The sequence below is a fragment of the Balaenoptera musculus genome, chromosome 5 (genome assembly GCF_009873245.2).
Source record: "Balaenoptera musculus isolate JJ_BM4_2016_0621 chromosome 5, mBalMus1.pri.v3, whole genome shotgun sequence".
Classification (NCBI taxonomy): domain Eukaryota; kingdom Metazoa; phylum Chordata; class Mammalia; order Artiodactyla; family Balaenopteridae; genus Balaenoptera; species Balaenoptera musculus.
Genome location: NC_045789.1, coordinates 18,349,552 through 18,371,751, shown reverse-complemented (window position 1 = coordinate 18,371,751; position 22,200 = coordinate 18,349,552). Strand labels below are relative to the sequence as shown.

The following is a 22,200-nucleotide window of genomic DNA, read 5'->3' as shown; positions in this document are numbered from 1 at the left end:
CGAGAAATCTCCAGCTCGAAACTTCGCAAACCACTTTTGACATGTTCGATCAGTCACAGCACCTTCTCCGTACACTGCACAAATCTTTTTTTGCGTTTCAGTTGCGTTTTTACCTTTCTTGAAATAATAAAGCATAATATGCCGAAAATGTTGCATTTTTCCTTCCATCTTCAATCTTAAAATGGCTACACAAAATTTCACCAATTTTGATAAGTTTTTTTTTTAAAATGCACTCTGATATGACAGCTGTCACATACAATCTAACAAAATTGTTTCTAATGAAGTTAAAGACAACTACTAGAGCCATCTTACGGAAAAAAAAAACGAACAAACTCTTTGGCTAACACAAAATGTACATTTTCAACAAACATCATTGATTAAGTTGACTCATATTCCTGAAGTAATCAGACTTGAACCAGGTTTTTATGGTAAATAAACCAATTCATGGTTTTCTGGGAGCAAAACAATTAAAGGAATATGAAAAATTCATATGGAAATTAATTAGAATTTACACTTTGTAATTATCAAGTCAGCAAGTCAGGCTGTTAATTCTGCATTGCTATTTCCATGTAATCATTCATTTATTCAACAAATATTTAATACTAGCCTACTGTCAGCTAAGACTTGAGGATACAACAGTGAACAATAAAGACTTGTTCCTTTATTGAGCACATTTGAATGAGGAGGACAAACAAGCAAATAAACAAAACATAAAGATGGGATAAGTACTATAAGGGAAGCAGATAAGGAGCTGGGACAGACAAAAATGACAGTGGGGAAGTAATTTATAACATTACATTTTGTGGGAAGGCCACTCTTAGAACATGATAACTAATCTGAGACCTGAAGATAAGAAGCTCATCACACAAAAAGCCACAGGAAGAACTCTTCAGGCAGAGGGAGCTGCAAGTGCAAAGATCCAGAGGCAGGAAAATTGTGGCTACGTTTTAGGAAATAAAAGAAGGCCAGAGTAACTGAAGCCTAGTAGGTAGAGGAGAGTGGCAAAAAATGAAGTTGCAGAGGTAGTGAAAAGTCCATTAATGCTGAATTTGGGGCTTTAATGGATGCAAAAAAAAAAAAAAAAAAAAAAAAGCCCTCTGTGGTATTCCAGAATTTAAAAACAAGTGGGATATAGGACTCAGGAGTCAGATTAGATAGAGGTCAAAATAGCATCTGTATTACTGATTCTGCTGATTGGAGAATTCAGCCAAATGGGCTTCCTAATACTCCTCCCACTGCTATCACCTCCCCTGTTTTCCCCAGCAGAGCTGAAGTGCAGGCTTTCCCTCTAAGGGCAAGCTAGTTACTAAAGGGCAGAGGAGAATTAAGCCATTCTGAAAGAAAGAACCCAAGAAGTCTCTGAGCCACGCATTCTCAATTCCCGCTGCCATCTCACCAGTGAGATAATTCCCTCTTCCTACTCCGGGGAAGGAGTACTAAGGGATGAGAGTGGAGGGGGCAGTTGCTGAGAGAGAATGGGACTATTTCCATGATTTTCTCCCTGCTGAGAGAAAGTTCTCTCCTTTCTATGGACTGTGTGGAGGGGAGGGGAAAAATAAATATTACCCTTACAGTTCCATCTGATGGGTCTTACAGGCCACGATACAGAGTTTGAATTTCACTCTAAATACAAACAACAAGCAGTGAAGGGTTTTCAGTAGTGTAGTTACATAGACTGATATACAATTTGGAAAGATCACCTTGGCTGCTGTGGAGACAAGTCGAAATAAGAAGAGCATCTAGCAGGAAGAGTTACTGCCTCCTAGATGGTTTGAGAGATGGTATGGCTTATATCAGGGCAGTGGAGGAGGAAAGTAAGAGAATTAGAGGTCTACAGGTAGAAAGGCTGTACTTGCTGATGAATTAGATTTAGGGCAGCCAGTCAAGAAGGAATTAAGGCTAAGTAATTAAGGCTAATTAAGGCTGAGATTTCTGGTTTAAATGACTGCGTGGATGGTGGAGCCATGTATTCAATTGGGAAAACTGGGAAAGAAATAAGACGGCAACAGAATTACAGTCCTTGGATTTGGCAAAGAAAAGATTGTTGGTGATTATGCAAGAGTAATTTTTGTGAACACCAGGAAGTGAAACCAGATTTAGAATTTGAAGGACTGATAGATAGGTGATTGCCTGTGTACATTTTTAAAAGAAATTTTACCATGGAGGTGAGCAGAGAAATGGCATAATAAGGGAGATAAGTGATGTTTGAAGTTTTTTTGTTTTTACACTGAAGTGAATGGAGTGATGAAGTGATGCAGAGTAGAATAACTGGAGGTACAAAACCTTTGGAAAGGCAAGGGGGAATGGGACCCAGAGCTCTAACTGGGTAATGGGCCCGAGAGACGGACACCTGAAGTGAATCTCTGTAACAGGAGTAAAGATACAGATACAGGTGGCCTGGTAGATTTGATGGCAGGAAGATGGAGGGCCCCCACTGAATAACTTCTATTTTATTTATGAAGCGTGAGGGCACATCATTAATGGAGGGTAAGGAGAGATAAGCAATTTGAGGAGAGAAGAGACAACCTGAAGTAGTTGTGTCCAAAATTATGAATTCAAAGCTAATGCAGAAATTAAGTACTATTACTGCGCAGTGTTTAATGCCCATGTGAGGTGTGTAATTATCAATGAAAAGTATAATATATCAGTTTGGTTATTTTCTTCAAAGTTTCATTGTTTATTAGATTCTGATATGGTCAAAGGATGGTTGTAGTGCAGTTAATAGTGCATGTGAGCTAAAAAGATAAGATATTTGAAATTTGTATTTCAGAGGTAGTTCCGTTTACTCTAGGCATGACCATGGGAACAGGTGGCTGAAGAGGAGAAGAGGGAAAGTTAAGAAGTCAAGGAACGAAGAGGAAAGGTATAGGCTAGGTCATCCACATGCACAGTGAAATCACAGAGCATGCTGACAAAAATAGGAGCGAGTGTGAGCCGGGGCTAGGTGATCTATGAGTGAAGAGGAATGGCCGAGAGATCAGCAGATGGCAGCAGCATGATTTAGAGAGGGATGCAGACAGATGGCATGAGCTTCAGGAGAGCAGAGGTCTCTGCAGGAGGACAGTGGGGAGAGAGGAGAACACCTACTCTATCTATTGGCTCCGTAGTAGGTGGAGTGTGAGGGGGAAAAGCAGATGTCACTCGAGAGGCCTGTAGGGTAAAGTGTCCTCAAGTGGAAAGTCAAAAGATGGAAGGGAAGATTTCCTGAAGATTGAGAATGTAACAGATGGTTTTGTTATCAGTTGCTGCTTACTAAACCACACCAAACTCACTGGCTTAAAATAGCAATTTTATTATCTCTCAAGATACTTCAGATTGACTGTGCTCAGCTGGGTGATTCTTCTTTTTTTTTTTTTTTTTTGGAGTGCATGCATTTAAAAAAATTTTTTTTAAATTAATTAGTTAATTTATTTATTTTTGGCTGTCTTGGGTCTTCGTTTCTGTGTGCGGGCTTTTTCCAGTTGCGGCGAGCGGGGGCCACTCTTCACCGCGGTGCGCGGGCCTCTCACTGTCGCGGCCTCTCTTCTTGCAGAGCACAGGCTCCAGACGCGCAGGCTCAGTAATTGTGGCTCACGGGCTTAGTTGCTCCACGGCATGTGGGATCTTCCCAGACCAGGGCTCGAACCCGTGTCCCCTGCATTGGCAGGCAGATTCTTAACCATTGCGCCACCAGGGAAGCCCCTGGGTGATTCTTCTGATTCACATGATGTCATATGGGGCTGAAGCTATTGGGAGCTTTGATTGGGCTGGAAAATCCAATTAGCTCATTCACATATCTGGTGTCTTAGTGGAGATGACTGGAAAGCTGGGCTCACTTGGGGTACCAGTGCATCTCTCTCTCTCTTATCTCAGGGTTTTTCCTTCTCCACACGACTGACTTCTAACATGGCAGCTTAGGCTTCCCAAAAGCACAAAAGTGGAATCTGCCAGACCTTGAGGCTTATACCCAGAGCTGGCACATCATCATCACATTCTACTGATTAAAGTGAGTCACGGGACCAGTCCAGATTCAAGGGAGGGGTCTCACAATAATGTCAATACCAGGAATTGTGATCCATTGGTAGCCATCTGTGGTGATTAGCTTACCATAAGAAATTTGTTGATTCAGACTCAAACTTTTTAGAGGGCAGAGAGGAAAGGTTGAGATGGGATTCAGTCACATTAGGAGATGACAGAGCAGTACGGGAATGGAAGAGCAGGTTATAATGGATGATGAAGGAACTTGTACTTCCAAAGATGACTGAAATAAAGAGGAATTTGAGGCATGATGTGACTAGTTCTACTAAAGCAGTGATCTCCAAATTTCTTTTTGATTATGCACCCCTAAGTAAAAGTTTTGAACAATTTAATACATTATAATTACATAATTATTAATTATATATATTTAATAATGTTCTGTAATGTGTACTTTGTAGAACTTAAAATAGAAATTAAGAATGATTAGATAAAAAAGATTAAATAATATTTTTCGTATTATTTTATTCTATTTATCAATGGTTCAACAGCCTCCTTGCCCTTTCTGGTGAGAGCAATTTGGTTGACAATTCCTCATCAATTAAAAAATTTTGTTTTAATACCTTGTGATATAGTGGCTCAGTAGTCTGATTCTAAGTTCAGTTTATTCCCATGTTGGTTTTAATGGCTATTTTAGCTGAAAGAGCTTTCTCACAAAAATAAGTACAGCCAGATGGAAGAAGTACACCACTAGCTGTGCCTGCTAAATCATGATACTCATTTTTCAAACCCATCCCCAATTATGCAAAGGGTTTTGTTGAAATTCAGCTAGCCAACATATATCATCCCCAATATCAGTCAGTCATTCTTACAAACTAATCAGAAGTTATTGCATTTATATATATATATATATATATTTTTTTATAATAATTTAGCCTTTTCAAAGAAGTTTTCTGTTGTAGCCTTTCTTTTTTTCTTTTAAATTATTTATTTATTTATTTATGGCTGTGTTGGGTCTTCGTTTCCATGCAAGGGCTTTCTCTAGCTGTGGCAAGTGGGGGCCACTCTTCATCGCGGTGCGCGGGCCTCTCACTATCGCGGCCTCTCCCGTTGTGGAGCACAGGCTCCAGACGCGCAGGCTCAGTAGTTGTGGCTCACGGGCCCAGTTGCTCCGCGGCATGTGGGATCCTCCCAGACCAGGGCTCGAACCCGTGTCCCCTGCATTGGCAGGCAGATTCTCAACCACTGCGCCACCAGGGAAGCCCGCATTTTTATATTTTTAAGAAATGGGTTCAAAACTCACTGAAACTACTCATTTTTTAAAGTGAGATTAAAGGAGGATCTTTATGGAAGATTTGTTAAAAACAATCTTAAAAACTCAATTTCCAAGTTTTTGTGTGCAGATATTAAGAGTTTTACATTTAAATTGTTTTCAACAACAAAATTACATAACAATGGAACATTTCCAAGTATCTATTTTAAAAATGTTCTCGAGCTTCCCTGGTGGTGCGGTGGTTAAGAATCCACCTGCCAATGCAGGGGACACGGGTTCGAGCCCTGGTCTGGGAAGATCCCACATGCCGCGGAGCAACTGGGCCCGTGAGCCACAACTACTGAGCCTGCGCATGTGGAGCCTGTGCTCCACAACAAGAAAGGTCACGACAGTGAGAGGTCCGCGCACTGCGATGAAGAGTGGCCCCTGCTCACCGCAACTAGAGAAAGCCCTCGCACAGAAACGAAGACCCAACACAGCCAAAAATAAATAAATAAATTTTTTTTAAAAAAGCTCTCTCCTTAGCCCAAATGTCTTTTGAGCAGCAGTTACTTTCTCCTTCATTATGAAAAATGTCACCTTTACCTTGAAGAAACTGATTAAGAGTATTATTTTTTCAAAAATATCTGACCGTCACTTGCGTTCATAGAAAAAGTTAGCAAATTGGGCACACTTGCCAAGCTTACTTGACAAGGTAAGTGTTATTCAGCTTTCAGTTGGACAGTCCTTTCTCTAAGAAAACCAGTATACTGGTTACTGTGTGGTAAAAAGACTTTCATGGTCAGCCCTTGCTTATTACAAGGCTCCACTATTATTTTAAAGATCTTATTTTATTAAAAAATTAATCACATTGACAACATTCTGTGTAGCACACAAACCATGGTACAGTATCACACATAGAAAGGAAATCAATGCATAGCATCCTGATGCTATGTATTTGACTTGTGGAGCAAGTGAGGACAGGAGTGTCAGTCAGCACACTGAGTATTAGAAAAGCATAAGTCCCTTCATATTTTTTAGGTACAAAATAAATGTGTCACGTCTAATATTTTACTCGTGCTCCCCATTGCTTTGTTTTGCACCTTCCATTTTGGAAACCATATTCTCTGAGCAGGATGAAGAGGAGGGACATTTGGTTTGGCAGCATGGTCCTAAGCAAAACAGTAAAACAGTGACTTTGGGGTGACTGCTCCTTCTGACAACACTCGGTATAGTAGAGACTTCATGTTAAAACACCCTATTGCAGTGCAATTATTAAGCACCAACTATATGCAGACAATGGTTATAACAATGACTTTTACATTGGAAGACAGGTGATCCAACTTTTGTTCTTCAGGTACGTATTATATACATTTATAAATTCACTCATTCACTTAATATATTTTCCATAACTTTTGGCACATATTTTAGAAGTGAGGTAATATTGATATGAGTTTCAAGGATTTACCAAAGATTACACTTACTGTGGGTGGTGAATATTAAGCTATATGCTTAAGGTATTTTCTATCTAAAATACTTCCTTTAAGAAGCTCTTCAATTACTCAGATGGAATTTAATCAGGCATAAAATGCTAAAAACAAAAACAAAAAGCACAACAGGACTTGTACTATCAGGGAAAAGCACGAACATTCAGATGCCAGAGTTGGGTAGCAGAGTATGCTGAGTTCAGAAATGACTTGGGGTCGGGGGGCAGGTGGTTTGCAGCAGCAGAGGAATCAGTCAAAGGAAGGAAGTCATTGGAAACACTTGTCTTCTTAGAACAAATAAGCATACTGGGTTAGCTGCTCACAGGCAAATCCTAGAATTTCTTCAAATAGCAACATAGGAAAAGGATATCTTATTGGTTGTTTGGGAATGATTATAAAGTAGACATTGGATGTAGGAGTCTGGAACACAGTGGAGAAGAAGAGGTCATGCTCTGCTTTTCCTCTTAGCTCAGAGCTCCTTCTCCTCTGCTCACCTCAGCATGAGGTGGGCCCTCTTCTCTTCCCTTCTTTCTCTTCCTTTCTCTCCTTTACACACTATCCCCACTTGACACTGAGTTCCAGATTTGTATATCCAGCTACCTACCATACTTCTTCTTGCTTGTTTTATAAACATTTCAAATTTGATATAGCCAAAAAAGAAATTTCAATCATCCTTTCATCTCCAATCTGCTTCTTTCCTAATCTTTACCATCTCATTTTGTTTAAACCAAAAACCCAGAACTCATCATTTACTCTTCCCTTTCACTCTGTGTTCCTTACGACCTGCCTCCACCTCCCCACCCCAATCCATCTGATTCTCCTTCTTTCAAAACATATATTTCACATCTGTCCACTTCTCTGTTACACAACCCTGGTCCAAACCACCATCTTCTCATGCCTAGATTTCTCTAAGGGTCTCTGACTTTTTCTCTTGCCCCTTACAATCTAATTTCTACACAGCAGCTGGAGTCATCATTATATAAAATGTAAATCAGATCCATCACTCCCCTGCTAACCACCCCCCCCCAAACTTCCTACCTCACTTAGAAGAAAGCCCAAACTCCTTACCCTGGCTTACAAGGCCTCATGTAATCTATCCTGCTTGCATCTTTGTCATCATTTTAAACCCTTTTCCCCCTTACACTGCCTTTCTTTCTGTTTCCTAAAAATGCCAAGTTCATTCCTGCCTCAGAGCCATTGAACCAGATATTCCCCCAGCCAGGAATGCTCTCTCCATAACTGCTTCCTTCTTGTCATTCAGGTCACAGCTCAATTATTGTAGAGGAACTCAGTTGCCTCACCTATATAATGTACGCAAACCAACAAATCTAAAGTAATCAGTTACTTCATCACATCACTCTGTTTTATTTTCTTTATAGCCTTATTGTTATCTGATATTTTCTTGTTTTATTTGTTTGTTTTCTCCCTGTATTAGAATGTAACAATAGTAAGAATAAGGATTTTTATCTTTCTTGTAAACTGGCACTGTTAGAACAATGTCTAGAATGATTTTCTTTTAAACATCAATTGCATGCTCTAATTTAGTGCCCTGGAAGAGACAGCTTTAAAGATAGAATATCACAAGCCTCATTAAAAGTGTCTCACATCTAATGCTGTTTAATGGGAGATGGGTCATATCCAGCAACAGTTGTTTGGTAGCGGGAAGGATGTCTAATGGAACAGCTGTTTTCAAAAGAATCTTAATAGCTTTAGACTTCTGATTCAGGGAGATGAATGAATAGACGCAAGGAGCTCTTCTGAGCATGTGCTACGCTGGTGACAGTGATAGGATTATACAGGAGATAAGACTGTGGAAGAGAGCCAACTCATTTGTCCAGCTGATTGTACTATGAGCGGTTGGGAGAATAGAACACAGAGATAATATTAAAATAGAAATCACAGGAGAAATACAAGTTACAGATGGATAGAATCCAAATCAATTGCACAAACAGAGATCAGTTACTATAAAACATGATTCAGGCCTTCAAGGAAATTTACAATATAAAAGTGGAAGTGAATATATACATAGTTAAATGGAATCCAAAATTCATCTTGGACTAGCCTCAGGCACACCTTCAAGCCAGGCCACTCAGTTTTAGCCTTTAAATAAATCCAACTGTGAGAGAATTGCTTAGAAATAGCCTTACTAAAGATTTAATGAGAAAACAGGAGTCATATAGCAAAATAGCCTAAAACTCTGCTCTTTCTCTTTCTTATAACTGCCTTATTCCTTCCTCAGAATCTCCTCAGCAGCTTTTCTAATCACTTAGTCCTCTTTTCCCCCTTCCCCTTTCTCTAGCCAGCTTGCATCATATCCTCAGCAAACCAAAATCTAATTGTCAGCCAAACTATGACCACCTATTGTTTCTCAAACGAATTTAGGATGGTCGGCATAGGGGTGTGGGTGGGGAAAATGACTCAACTCTTATGCCACAGATATGTCTGGAAAATGGAAAATAATTCAATATTATTAGAGTTTAAGTTTCACAATGGGGTTTAGTTGGAAATAAATTTGAAAAGGTAGCTCAGGGCATGATTAGCCTTGAATGTCACCCCAAATATTTTTATTTTGGAGGTCAATAGGGAATTCTGAAGATTTTTGAACAGAGATGTTTCATGATCAGATTTGTATTATAATAAGATAAGCCTGGGAACAATATGAGGGATAAATTAGAAAAATAGTCCACCAAAGACAGGAATAATTTGCAACTATTTTAAAGTTATTCAGTGACGAAGTTATAAAATAGAGTAATGGAAATGACATGGAGAAGATGATTTCTAAATACATTTAAAATTCAAGAATCTTCAGAATTTTAACTTTGGTTAGATGTAGAAGGTGGAGAGGGTTCTCTTGTTTCTAGCTTTGGCAACCAGTAGGCGAATGATGCAATTAACTGAGTTAGGGAGTATAGACAATGAACAGCTGCTCTATCTTTGTGTGTATTTTATGATTTGTTTTTGTGGGCAGAGATAATGATTTAGATGTCAAACCAGACAAGTGTGAGTAGGAAAGCAACACACCCACATGAAGATGTACAGCATTTAGAAATGCACGTGTGAGGTTTAAAGGAAAGGTCAAAGTGAGAGGAAATTAGCTGTACAGAATGATGATGAAAGCTATGGAAGCAGATAAATGATGCATGAGCAAGTGTGAAGCTGGGAGAAAATAGTGCTAAGAACATGTACATAAGGAAGTATTACATTTAAGATATTTGTGGGAAAATAGGAACAGATAAACAGATTGACTAGAGTTGTCAGAAGGAGAAGGACTGTTGATAAAAAGAAGACCATTATTTTTGAAAAAGTGAGAACTTAGGATAAAGAATTAGGATATATGATGTACAAGTAGTTGTGGAATTCTGATATAGCATAGGTTTTTATAAAACATTTTTTTATACCTTTCTTTTAAAAAAATAAATTTATTTATTTTTGGCTGCATTGGGCCTTCGTTGCTGCACGCAGGCTTTCTCTAGTTGTGGTGAGCGGGGGCTACTCTTTGTTGTGGTGCGCGGGTTTCTCATTGCGGTGGCTTCTCTTGTTGTGGAGCACGGGCTCTAGGCACGCAGGCTTCAATAGTTGTGGCACGCGGGCTCAGTAGTTGTGGTTCACGGGCTCTAGAGCGCAGGCTCAGTAGTTGTGGTGCACAGGCTTAGTTGCTCTGGGCCATGTGGGATCTTCCCGGACCAGGGCTCGAACCCATGTTCCCTGCATTGGCAGGCGGATTCTTAACCACTGCGCCACCAGGGAAGTCCTACCATAGGTTTTGAATCGCAAGGTTTAATTATGATAAACTGTTCACAGTTATAAGCCTGATTATAAAGAAGTAGGGGCGGGGGTGATAAAGGGGGATGAGGGAGAAGCTTCAGCCATGATGTTGAAAGATAAAGAATTCCCATTTTTCAGGGCCTTTTTGTACAAGTCTAGAAATCTAAATTAGACCTCTCTGCTTTCTCCATATATTCTTTTTTTTTTTGCAAAAATTTGTATTATAGTTGATTTACAATATTGTGTAAGTTTCAGGTATACAGCACACATACATATTCTTTTTCAGATTCCTTTCCTCTATTGGTTATTTATACATATATATGTGTGTGTGTGTATATATATATATATGTATTACATCTTCTTTATCCATTCATCTGTCAATGGACAATATTTAGGTTGGTTCTATATTTTGGTTATTGTAAATAGTGCTACAATGAACACTGGGGTGCATTTTTTAAAATAAATTTATTTATTTATTTATTTATTTATTTATTTACAGCTGTGTTGGGTCTTCGTTGCTGTGCACAGGATTTCTCTAGTTGTGGCGAGTGGGGGCTACTCTTCTTTGCAGCACACAGGCTTCTCATTGTGGTAGCTTCTCTTGTTGCGAAGCACGGGCTCTAGGGGCGCAGGCTTCAGTAGTTGTGGCACGCGGGCTCAGTAGATGTGGCTCGCGGGCTCTAGAGCACAGTTTCAGTAGTTGTGGCGCACGGGCTTAATTGCTACGCGGCACATGGGATCTTCCCAGACCAGGGCTCGAACCCATGTCCCCTACATTGGCAAGCAGATTCTTAACCACTGTGCCACCAGGGAAGTTCCTGCATGTATATTTTTTTTTTTTTTTTTTTTTTTTTATTTATGACTGTGTTGAGTCTTCGTTTCTGTGCGAGGGCTTTCTCTAGTTGCGGCAAGTGGGGACCACTCTTCATCGCGTGCACGGGCCTCTCACCATCGCGGCCTCTCTTGTTGCGGAGCACAGGCTCCAGACGCGCAGGCTCAGTAATTGTGGCTCACGGGCCCATTTGCTCCGTGGCATGTGGGATCTTCCCAGACCAGGGCTCGAACCCGTGTCCCCTGCATTGGCAGGCAGATTCTCAACCACTGCACCACCAGGGAAGCCCCTGCATGTATATTTTTGAAGTATGGTTTTCTTCAGATATATGCCTATAAGTGAGATTGCAGGATCATATAGTAGCTCTATTTTTAGTTTTTTAAGGAACATCCATACTGTTCTCCCTAGTGGCTGCACCAATTTACATTCCCATCAACAGTGTAGGAGGGTTCCCTTTTCTCTACACCCTCTGCAGCATTTATTATTTGTAGGCTTTTTGATGATGGCCATTCTGACTGGTGTAAGGTGATACCTCATTGTAGTTTTGATTTGCATTTCTCTAATAATGAGTGATGTAGAGCATCTTTTCATGTGCCTGTTGGCCATCTGTATGTCTTCTTTAAAGAAATGTCTATTTAGGTTTTTGCCCATTTTTTGATTGGGTTGTTTTTGGTTTTTTGATATTTCGAGCTATATGAGCTGTTTGTATATTTTAGAAATTAATCCCTTGCTGGTAGCATCATTTGTAAATATTTTCTCCCATTCTGTATGTTGTCTTTTCATTTTGTTGATGGTTTCCTTTGCTGTGCAAAAGCTTTTAAGCCTAATTGGGTCCATTTGTTTATTTTTGCATTTATTTCTTTTGCTTTAGGAGACAGACCCAAAGAAATATTGCTATGATTTATTTCAAAAAGGCTTCTGCCTATGTTTTCCTTTAGGAGTTTTATGGTTTCCAGTCTTACATCTAGGTCTTTAATCCATTTTGAGTTTATTTTTGTGTATGGTGTCAGGGAGTGTTCTAATTTCATTGTTTTACGTGTAGCTGTCCAGTTTTCTCAGCACCACTTATTAAAGAGACTGCCTTTTCTCCATTGTATATCCTTGCCTCCTTTGTCATAGATTAGTTGACCATAGGTGCCTGGGTTTATCTCTGGGCTTTCTATCCTGTTCCATTGATCTATATTTCTGTTTTTGTGCCAGTACCAGATTGTCTTGATTACTGTAGCTTTGTAGTATAATCTGAAGTCAGGGAGTCTGATTCCTCCAGCTCCATTTTTCTTTTTCAAGATTGCTTTGGCTATTCAGGGTCTTTTGTGTTTCCATGCAAATTAAATTTTTTTTTTCCCTAGTTCTGTGAAAAATGCCATTGGTAATTTGATAGGGATTGCATTGAATTTGTAGACTGCCTTGGGTAGTATCATCATTTTGACAATATTGATTCCTCCAATCCAAGGACATGATCTATCTTTCCATCTGTTTGTGTCTTCTTCGATTTCTTTCATCAGCATCTTATAGTTTTTGTAGTACAGAATCTTTTGCCTCCTTAGGTAGGTTTATTCCTAGGTATTTTATTCTTTGATTCAGTGGTAAATGGGATTGTTTTCTTAATTTCCCTTTCTGATCTTTCATTGTTAGTGTATAGAAATGCACAGATTTCTGTGTATTACTTTTGTATCCTGCAACTTTACCAAATTCACTGATGAGCTCTGGTAGTTTTCTAGTAGTTTTTTCTGATAGCATCTTTAGGATTTTCTATGTATAGCATCATGTCATCTGCAAACCATGACAGTTTTACTTCTTTTCCAATTTGGATCCCTTTTATTTCTTTTTCTTCTCTGATTGCCATGGCTAGGACTTCCAAGACTATGTTGAATAAAACTGGTGGGAGTGGACATCCTTGTCTTGTTCCTGATCTTAGCGGAAATGCTTTCAGTTTTTCACCATTGAGTATGATGTTAGCTGTGGGTTTGTCACATATGGCCTTTATTATGATGAGGTATGTTCCCTTTTTTTTTGAACTGAAAATTAAATTTTATTTATTTAATTATCGAGGGGGAAGTTGACAATAGTAATTTGGTTAAAAAGCTTATATTCTTGATCAGGGTTTAGCAAACTTTTTCTGTAAAGGACCAGATTGTAAATATTTTAAGCTCTTCGTGAGCCATACTATTTCAGTCCCAACTACTCAACTTCGCCATTGTAGAATAAAAGCAGCCATAGACAATACATGAAAAAAATGGGCATGAGTGTGATCCAATAAAATTTTATTTACAAAACTGATGAGGGGCCGGATTTGGTCCATAGGCTAAAGTTTTTTTACCCCAGTTTCTGATCAGTCATGCAAGTGAGATTGATATCTGGTTAGGGTGGGCATGTTTGATCTTGGTGTAAGTATGAACTATAAATCTCCCACAGAGCTAGTCCAGTTTCGTCCAGGTGAAAATCACTTTTATCTTCATATCTTGATCTAGGTGTGGTAAATATCAATCTAGTGATCTTTGAAGATCCAAAAAATGAGGGGGTATTGTGAAACCAGCAAGGGCACTTTTGGTTTTGTTGAGGTAGAGACCTGCATGATTAACTGAATACCCACAGGACCTTTGATGTTCCTTGGAATCTTGACAACTGCATGCAGTTTTTGCACCTCCTTCATTATCTTTTTACTCTCCAATTTAATTGATCAATATATGTTAACAAATAGACCAGTCCCATGATATGTTTTAGTTAGAAGAAAATTACCTGTCTTATTTGTTTGTATTAAGCCACAATTTGCTTACATGCCATTATTAATCACTACAATTAAAATGGGCTGAAAACACTCAAGATGAGTTACTATTACTTTTTCGCTATTTAATCAACATTTTCCTGTGTGCTTTATTCAATTAGGCTCTCTCCTTTAGTCATAGTTAAAAATACAATATGTGTTCATTCATTCATTCATTGAAATCTCATTGAGTGCCATGTGTGAAGCACAATGCAATGTGCTGTAAATACAAAGATAATCCTGCTTAATCTTTGCCCTTGAAATGCTCTCTGTCAAGGCATAATAGAGCTTCCAGAGGCAGGGAGTGGTCAACAGTACCAAATATGGCACAAAGGTCAATCATGAGAAGAGAACAGAGGCCACTGTATTTAGCGGTAAAAAAACACACAGAGAGCCATTTCTATAGCGTGTCAGTTAAAGTGCACATACTCTTGGATCCTTCAAACTCTTCCTATGCTACAATGCTCAGATTCCTAACAATACAGCCCAAGGGCACAGTGTTTCTTTGTTCCTCCACAGAGGCTATATGATAAACTCTAATTTCCAGGTGGCTTGTACCTGAGAGCTATATTAGTTAGGATTCTTAGTTGTAAGCAATAACACCAGCTCTGCTAGGCATCAGCAGAAAAGGATTTTAGTAAAGGATATTGGATACCTCTCAAAATTTCTGGAAAGAAAGGAGAATCAATCATGGAAGCTACACAAATAGGAACTAAGTCGGGAGCCTTGTAAAGACACATTGCCTAGACACTGCATTTTTTAAGACTATTTTTTAGAGGAGTTTTAGGTTTACAACAAAATTGAGAGGAAGATACAGAGATTTCTCACACACCTTTTTCCCCATACATGCATAGTCTCCATTATCAACATCACTCACCAGAATGGATCTTTTTTTTTTAACCAAGGATGAACCTACATTGTCACATCATAATCACCCAAAGTCCACAGTGTGACTTAGGATTCATGCTTGGTGTTGTACATTCTATGGGTTTGGACAAATGTATAATGTATGTATAATGTATAATGACAAATAGTCATCATTATAAAATCATACAGAGTATTTTCATTACTCTAAAAATCCTCTGTGCTTTGTGTATTCATCTCTGCCCTCTCTGACTTCTGGCAATCCCTTAACTTTTTATTGTCTCTATATTTCTGCCTTTTCAAAAAAGTCATATAATTGGAACTATACAGTATGTATCTTTTTCAGATTGTTTTCTTTCACTTAGTAATACGCATTTAATGTTCCTATGTGTCTTTTCATAGCTTAATAGCTCATTTCTTTTTAGTGCTGAATAATATTCCGTTGTCTGGATGTACCATAGTTTGTTCATTTGCCTAATGAAATACATCTTTGTTGCTTCCAAGATTTGGCAACTATGAATAAAGCTGCTATAAACACCTATGTGTAGGTTTTTGTGTGAATATAAGTCTTCAACTGCTTTGGATGAATACCAAGGATCACAATGACTGGATTATTGGTAAGAATATGTGTAGCTTTGTAAGAAATTGCCAAAATTCCAAAAGTCTTCCAAAATGGCTGTAACATTTTGTATTCCCAGCAGTGATATATGAGAGTTCCTGTTGCTCCACATCGTTTCCAGCATTTGGTATCATCAGTGTTTTGGGTTTTGGTCATTCTAATAGGTATGTAATGGTATCTCATTATTGTTTTAACTTGCAATTCTCTAGTGGCATATGATGTGGAGCATCCTTTCATAGGAATTTGTCATCTATGTATCTTCTCTGATTAGTGTCTGTTCAGATCTTTGGCCCATGTTTTAATCAGGTTATTACTAAGTTTTAAGAGTCCTTTGTGTATTTTGGATAATAGTCTGTTATCAGATGTGTCTTTTGCAAATATTTTCTCCAAGTCTGTGGTTTTTTTCTTCTCATTCTCTTGAATTGTTCTTTTTTTTGTTTTTTGAAATTTGACTTTTTCCAAATCTTATATCACTAAAATAACTTTCTTTGGCTAGTAATTACATAAGATATCTTTTATTTTCAGTTTTTGTGTGTGGTCTTTTAGTTTAGTGCATTGCTAGCAACATAGAGCAAGATTTGTTGCTTTATCCAACCTAATAATCTCATTGATTACTATTTCTGGTATATCTGCAATGACTTTAACAGTCTTATTTTATATTTTATGCCTACCATTCTTTTTCTATTGCTTAATTTATTTTTTTCTGCCTTCTCTTGGTCCAAAAGTTTTCTATTCTCCACTTTTTGTCTGCTGAGCCATTTATTACTGACTATATATTTTGTCTATTAGTTATAATCCTTACTTTTTCAGCATAATATTTAACTATAAATATTTCTTACAGATTTTAAGTTATCTGGTGTTTTTATTTTTCAAACATAAAATGATCTTAGTATGCTTCAGTTATCCATTATTGTACTCTCCAATCTCATGATTGTTTGACTTTTTTTAATACAAAAGTAGTTTTTTTTTTTATAGTCAGTACTAAATTTAGTTTCATTAATTAAAAAAAATATGGAATGTTTCATGAATTTGTGTGTCATCCTTGTGCGGGAGCCATGCTAATCTTCTCTGTATTGTTCCAATTTTAGTATATGTGTTGCTGAAGTGAGCACTTCATTAATTTTTTAAATTGTAGTTGATTTACAATATTGTATTAGTTTCAGGTGTACAGAAAAGTGATTCACTTTTATATATATATCTATTTCAGATTATTTTCCATTATGGGTTATTACAAGATATTGAATATTGTTCCCTGTGTTATATAGTAAATCCTTGTTGCTTATCTATTTTATTTATAGTAGTGTGTATCTGTTCATCCCATATTCCTAACTTATCCCTTCCTCTCCCCCTTTCCCCTTTGGCAACCATCAGTTTGTTAATTTCTAATACACCATTTAAAAAAGTCTTATGCATCTTCTGGTTTATTTTACTTATTGCTGAAAGACATCCTTCACTATTTCTTTCATTGACAGTCCATAAGTAGTATTCGCTCTCAGTCTTTGTGTATCTGAAAATGTAATTATTTTGTTTTACTCTTGAATGATAGTTTGACTGTACATAAAATTTTAGGTTAACAATTATTCTTTTCCTCAGTGCTTTAAAGCTATCATTTCATTGCCTCTGTTGCCTATTATTATTGATGAGAGGCCTGCTATAGGTTAAAATGTGTTCCTCTTCTCTCTCTGGTAGCTTTTAATATTTTTTCTTTATTCTTTTCTAAAATTCAGGTTCATTGAGGTATATTTTACACACAATGAAATTCAGTCTTTTTATGTGTACAGCTCAGTAATATAGAACATTTTCATTAAACCCAAAAGTTCTTTCATGCCCCTTGTTATGCAACCCCTCTCCCATCTCCAATCTCTGACAATGATCTGATTACTGTCTCTATGAATTTGCCTTTCAGAATGTTATATAAATGGAATTCTACAGAATTTTTATTTGATTTCTATCACTTAGTATGATGGGTTTTGGAGGTTCATTTATATTATTTCATGTACTAGTACTTTTTGTGTCTTTTTATTGCTGAGTTGTATTCCACTGTATGGATGTTTCACAATTTGTTTATTCAGTCACCATTCACCAGTTGATGAATATTTGAGTTGTTTCCAGTTTGGGGGCTATTATAAATAGATCTTCTATAAACATTCTCCAATAAAAAATTTGTATCAACATATGCTTTTATTTCTCTTAGGTCAATATTTAGGAATGTGATTGCTGGTTCATACAAGAAGTGTTTGTTTTACTTTACAAAAAATTGCCAAGGTATTTTCCAAAGTGGTTGTCCAATTTTACATTCCTACTAACAATGTAGGAGAGGTCTATTTGCTTCTTTTTTTTCAGTTGCTTCTTGTACCTAATTATATTTTTATTATTTATTTATCTTTATTTGTTTATTGGCCACACCTTACAGCATGTGGGATCTTAGTTCCCAGACCAGGGATCAAACCCATGCCCCCTGCAGTGGAAGCATGGAGTCTTAACCACTGGACCACCAGGGAAGTCCCTTTTTATTTTTTTAAATTTATTTATTTATTTATTTATTTATTTTAAAGAAATTCACGTTCTTTTATTTATTTATTTATTTATTTATTTATTTATTTATTTATTTATGACTGTGTTGAGTCTTCGTTTCTGTGCGAGGGCTTTCTCTAGTTGTGGCAAGTGGGGACCACTCTTCATCGCGGTGCGCGGGCCTCTCACCATCGCGGCCTCTCTTGTTGCGGAGCACAGGCTCCAGACGCGCAGGCTCAGTAATTGTGGCTCACGGGCCCAGTTGCTCCGTAGCATGTGGGATCTTCCCAGACCAGGGCTCGAACCCGTGTCCCATGCATTGGCAGGCAGATTCTCAACCACTGCGCCACCAGGGAAGCCCTAAATTTATTTTAATTTAGATCTCTTTCTTTTAAATAAATTTCTTTGTCCCAAAGTTCTATTTTTGGGGTGAATAATCTCAATATCATCTTTAAGTTTGCTAATTCTCTCTTTGTATCCATTAATACTATCTAGAGTTTTATTCCATTTATTGAGTTTTTAAAATCTCAATAGCTTTATTTTTAATTTCTATTAAATTCTCATATTTATCTTTTTTCTTCATTTTTCTCGTTTCAAATTTCTTTTTATTTTTTAAAAGCAAATTATGTCTTCATTTATATCAATGAACTTGCTAAATATTTAATATCTTCGTTAGACTATTCTCTAAATTAATTTCATCTGGGATGGATTCCTCTGTTGATTTTATTGCTGTTGTTCTTGGAAATATATATATTTTGAACTTTTACTTTGCATTTCTCTCTTACTTTCTCTACCTCTGTGCTCACCCCTGCTTCTCTGGTGGTTGTATTGTTGCCTCTGCCCAGATCCTCAGGCCAAAATCAGGTTTTATAATAGTTTGGAGTCCTCGCTACCTGTTGATTTGGCAATATTGTGGATTTGTTCATCACGCCAGCTAATGACTTGCTTTTCTTCACATTTGAGGAGCTGTGCCTACTGTTTTCTTTGCCTAGGCCTGAAGCTCCGTATCCACTATACAAAGCAGTGGATACAACACTGGTTTTCCATTTGCCTTTTTGGAGGTGAGCTCCACCCCAAGCCTAGCTTGGATCAGTGGCTGCGGTTGCAGTCCTCCACCTGGCAGGGCATATTTTTTGTCCCTGTTAGCCTTCAGAAAGCAAATTCCAGCCACCAATTCTTATTTTTGGATTTAGAGTCCAGCAGAGCTTGTGACGTTTCTCTTCTGCTTCTTTCTTATCCATGGTGATTTATCTTACGTTCGAGTCTGACAGGTCTTTTTTGGCTTTCTCTCTTAATGTTATACAATATATGTTACTGATTTTTTTTGTGTGCTGGGTGGGCACATGAAAACCTGAACTTACAGTGTCATCTTGACTGTAAATCTCTCAACACTCTTTTAAAGCCTAATACTTCATATCCGCTCTACACCAGAAAAAGATATGATGAGAAAAACAAAACACATTAGATTCTCTCTGCTTAAACTCTGCTTTTCACTGATATGAGAAGTTGTTCTGTCCAACCTATGTGTGGAAAGGAAATTATACACTGGGTTGCATAATCTTCTCATAAGTTTCATAGCTTCTCATAAGTAAAAGCTTTATTTTATGGTATCATTATTGTGGTCACTCATTTGTGTGGCTCTAGAAACTCCAAAAATGTCAGGTACATCCATAAAAAATTATACTCTAAAGTTAAAAGAACTGATTATCCAGTTCTTAGGGTAATCTGCCATAACTCTCCACAGTACTGTTGGACTGCATGATAGTTACCTACTATCTTTTATTCATTTTATATATTTATAGTAGTACAACCCTTCAATTGTTTGTGCTATATTTTTGTTTTAATTTTTCCTTATTCCTGTATTAATTTTCATTAATTGTAAATATAAGTGGCTTAGCCCTTAGGCCTAAAAATAAGAAGCTCTTTATATTAACCAAGATTTTCCATTAATTAGAAAATTAGTGTCACTTTAACTCTTTATTTCCTTGTTTGTAAAATCAGGCATATTAATTTTTTATTGCTGCTATAACAAATTACCACAAACATATTGGTTTACAACAACACAAAGTTATTTTCTTACAGTACTGGAGGTCTGAAGTCCAAAATGGGTCTCACTGGGCTAAAGTCAAGCTGCTAGCAGGACTGCATTCCTTCTGGAGGCTCTAGGCGAGAATCCATTTCCTTGCCTTTTCCTTCTTCTGGAAGCTGCCTGCATTGTTTGTGGCCCCTTCCTCCATCTTCAAAGCCAGCAGCATAGCATCTTCAAACCTCTCTCTGATTCTAAGTCTTCTGCTTCCCTCTTCTACTCCTAAGCACCCTTGTGATTACACTGGGCCCACCTAGATAATGCAGGATAACCTCCACACTGCAAATCCATCTGATTAGCAACCTTAATTCTATCTGCAACCTTATTCCTTAATTCCCTTTTGCCATGTAACCTAATTTATTCACAGGTTTTGGGAATTAGGACATGGACGGCTTTGGGGGATCGTTATTTTGTCTACCTTAATATTAGGTAACATATAAGAGTTCTTCCTGTTCTATCGAGGATTCTAAATTTTGTAAGTACTCTGTGAGACATATTAGTGCAAAAAATAGTATATAAGTACTGAATAATGCATAAGAATTTTTTTTTATTCTTCTTTTTTTTTTTTTTGGCTGCGTTGGGTCTTTGTTGCTGCACGCAGGCTTTCTCTAGTTGCGGCGAGCGGGGGCTACTCTTCGTTGCTGTGCGCAGGCTTCTCATTGCGGTGGCTTCTCTTGTTGCAAAGCACAGACCCTAGGTGCACAGGCTTCAGTGGTTGTGACATGTGGGCTCAGCAGTTGTGGCTCATGGGCTCTAGAGCGCAGGCTCAGTAGTTGTGGCATAAGGGCTAAGTTGCTCCGCGGCATGTGGGATCTTCCCAGAGCAGGGATCAAACCCGTGTCCTGCATTGGCAGGCGGATTCTTAACCACTGCACCACCAGGGAAGTCCATGCATAAGAATTTTAACTATGGAACAAGTTTTTATGTCTTGCTAAATTCACAGAACTATTTTTTCCATTGGATACATTAAAATATAAAAAAAAAATCACAGTGATTACTTTCTACAAGTAATTCAGAAGATATCCTAATTATCATATATTATCATTTAACTATAAACTGAGATTAGGGTGAGGATCATTTATACTTTCAAAAATCTACTTAAAATTAAAAAGTTTTTTTCCATGTTAACTAGTCAATAAGAATATTATCACAATGGTTTGGTAGGTACTCAAGAATTAAAATTTGGTAAAATTATTTTAATTAAGTTCTCTCTACCTCATTTGCAACTTGCTTTTTTTTTTATGCAGTGGCAAAATGCAAATGTTTCTCATAGAAACTTTCATATTCATATTCATAAAAATATTCTCAATCCCATGGGATTTATCATGAACATTAAGCTTGCCTTATTATTTTTCAGGTCAGTGTAACCAAAGAGGGAGCTTTTAAAATAATACCATGCTTTTGGTTTGGGGGGGGGTTAGTTTCATTTCTTTTATTAAGTCCAATGCTATTATAAAAGCAATACTTTTATTAAAAATCAAGACAAAATAACTATAGCTTTCAATTTTCCTGTAATGAATATATTCTTGAAAGTAATTACTGAAGTCCCCAGAGAGAATGGTTTAAAGTGATAATGTGAAATAATTTTACTTTCATAATCCTATATTGCTCTTTTAGCATTAACATTTTGGTTTAAAGTCTTGAACACAATTCATTTGCTATGCTTGTTTTGTAGATGTTCTTTTCCCTGGAGGATTTTTCAGAATATTGCATCAGCTTGTGTTTTCCAGGTTCTCATTTCTGAATTTGAAAAGAGGCTCCCAAAGAGATTATAGCTAAGTGAGACCTCATTATTTATATATATTTTGTTTGAATATATACCCAAGGATTTGAATCTATCATCAGCTCTTTTCTGACCCCAATTATTAAGATAGTTCAATATTTCCAGTCATCATTGTAACTGAAAGAGAAATAATATTTTTTAAATGGCACACCTAACATCAGAAATGCAACTGATTTAATCTTCATTGGAACTGTAATTAAAATATAATAATAATGTGTGCATATACATTATATTATTTCTATTTGTTTAAAATGGTTGGTGTATTTTGGTAATTTTTTAC

General features: G+C 37.3%; 1 protein-coding gene and 1 non-coding gene across 2 annotated transcripts in view; both read right to left on the bottom strand.

The window, feature by feature from the left end:
- Positions 1 to 22,200, bottom strand: part of RAP1GDS1 (Rap1 GTPase-GDP dissociation stimulator 1) — a 306,019-nt gene that overhangs the window by 200,428 nt on the left and 83,391 nt on the right. The window lies entirely within an intron of this gene.
- Positions 16,543 to 16,649, bottom strand: LOC118896240. Its single transcript, XR_005020146.1, has one exon. It is a non-coding gene; the product is annotated as a U6 spliceosomal RNA (small nuclear RNA).